Source organism: Chinchilla lanigera, unplaced genomic scaffold (assembly GCF_000276665.1).
Source record: "Chinchilla lanigera isolate Chin_1 unplaced genomic scaffold, ChiLan1.0 scaffold00050, whole genome shotgun sequence".
Classification (NCBI taxonomy): Eukaryota; Metazoa; Chordata; class Mammalia; order Rodentia; family Chinchillidae; genus Chinchilla; species Chinchilla lanigera.
The window spans coordinates 137,519-139,698 of record NW_004955451.1 but is presented as its reverse complement, the minus strand read 5'-3'; the positions used below and the strand labels follow the sequence as shown (position 1 = coordinate 139,698).

Genomic DNA, 2,180 nt, shown 5'->3' with positions numbered 1-2,180 from the left:
AGGGAAGGAGGTGGACTAGTGTCAGATGAGAACACTAACAGCAATATATGTATGACCAAACAGAAAACAGCTAATTCTTGACTTAGTCTACTGGGGGAAGGAGACATTGCATTATACAAATGTGAGTGCAGGTGTTGAGTTTTGGACAAAAAAAGAGGTACTTCTGAGACTTCAGGTCATATAACTGTTCATGAAAAACTGAGATAGAGAAGAAAATAGTAGAAAGAGACAGAGAAAGGAATAGAATAAGCATTGCTCTTCACCCCATTTCTTATGTAATCAATACATTGAATAGCCTGCTGTAAATGTACCAGGTGGAGATCAGACCCATCCTCAGGTCAAGGTGTATAATAGAGACAAATTCTCTGGCCACCATGAAACTGATCTCTTCTACTCTCAGAATCCAGAGCGACTTTGTATGTTATAGTATGCTTGAAGATCTTATGCATTGCCTGGTTTGGAGAAGGGATCTTATTTATTGCCTTTGTTCTATCTTTCTTCCACCTGAAAAACCTCATGTGAGTGCCTTTCACTGGCAAAATATGACCAAAAAAAATCTAACAAATGATTCTACGAAATACAGATCTCAGGCTGTTTGCCTGTTAACCAAGGGAGAGTTTACTGAAAAGGTGGGGTGATCCTGAGATGGAAGCAATGTCAGTGTCCATCTGATACCAGAACATTCTACCCTACCATCAATTCCCCATTCATAATGACTCCATCTTACTGAAACTGAGAATCAATAAATTTTTATGATGCATTATTTTCTAGTAATTAAGAAATATTGCCAATTAAACTATGAATCACTATGATTCATCCTGAATTTAAACATAGATTTCATTTATTTTATTTTTCTTGTGTAAGAACCCTTATGTCGTGGCTACTGCTGGAGCTTGAGTCCTCTGGACAGAGACTCTGGTGTGGGTTTTCCCAGGATGGTTGGTGAATTCCTGATAGGGAGACTTGGTGAACACAGTCTCTTTCCAAAGGTCAGAGGTCAGGCAGCTGTAGGTCTTGGAGATGGCATCAAAGGTGGCTTTAGCAAAGTTGCCCAAAGTAGCAGTGCAGCCCCTGGCTGAGGTGAAGCACTCATCAATACCAGCCATCAGCAGCAGCTTCTTGGCACAGGGGCTGAGACGATGCCAGTGCCTCTCAGCGTAGGGATCAGACGCACCAAAACAGAGCCACAGTGGCCCATTACCTTGCAAGGGACAGTGTGGGGCTTGCCTATCTTGTTCTCCCACTAGCCTCTCTGCACCGGGACAGTGGGGAGCGTGGCCAGGATGACGGCCTCAAGAATGGCAGTGGCTACTTCCTTGGAACACTTTACAGCCAGACCCCAATGGCGACAAAAGCCTTGAGGCATTTGCTTCTGCACAGGCATGATCTTTAGAACCTCATCCTTCAGGGATGTGCCCAGGAAAAAGTCATTAATCTCAGACTCCTTCATGGGTAACGAGAAGAGATAAATTTCCTCCAGGGACTTGATCTTCATGTCCTTGACCAGCCGGCCCAGCTTGGTGACAGGAATCCACTCCTGTCCTCTGCCTTACCGCCAGGAGCCTCGCAGCCTCGGTCCCGCCCCTGCCGGGCCCGCGGCCTCTAAGACCACTGCCGAAGCCTCCACGGAAGCTGCCGCGGCCTCCCATGCCTGGGCCCCAGGGGCCTCCCGGCCCTGCTGTTGCACCGGCGTCATCTGTCATTTGGTGTTTTCCCGAGGAAGAAGCCTGAATTTAAATACGCTTAATTTTAAAATATGTCTTCTCTCTGGCTCATTAGATGTGTCTCATCTGGATTGTTCATTTAATATGTTCGTTTACACCAGTTGTGATCATCATATGTCTTGTCCACTGAGCTCCTATTGCCACCAACCCCTGAGATAGCAGCTCATGTGGGTATTCGTGTGCAATTATGGGGAAGAGTTAAAACTTGGCTCCCTTCTGTGCCTTCCTACTGATTTTGATAGTGGTTGGGGATGATAAAAAACATGCATGGGAACTTGCTTCAGAGATAAGAGAAATTAAAACTGAGGTAATAGCATGAAATGAGCTGCAAAGCTTTTATTTTATTTTATTTTTTAAAATTTATTTTAAAGAATAAAAGAAGGATAACATAATAATAGGGCGGACTTAGCAAATTACAGACAAAATGGTAGGAAATTATCAATGGTTATCGTTTTA

The 2,180-nt window shown here is 44.1% G+C and overlaps 1 pseudogene; it reads right to left on the bottom strand.

Moving 5' to 3' along the window:
- Positions 1 to 869: 869 nt before the first annotated feature.
- LOC102017524 lies at positions 870 to 1,703 on the bottom strand (annotated as a pseudogene).
- Positions 1,704 to 2,180: the final 477 nt, after the last annotated feature.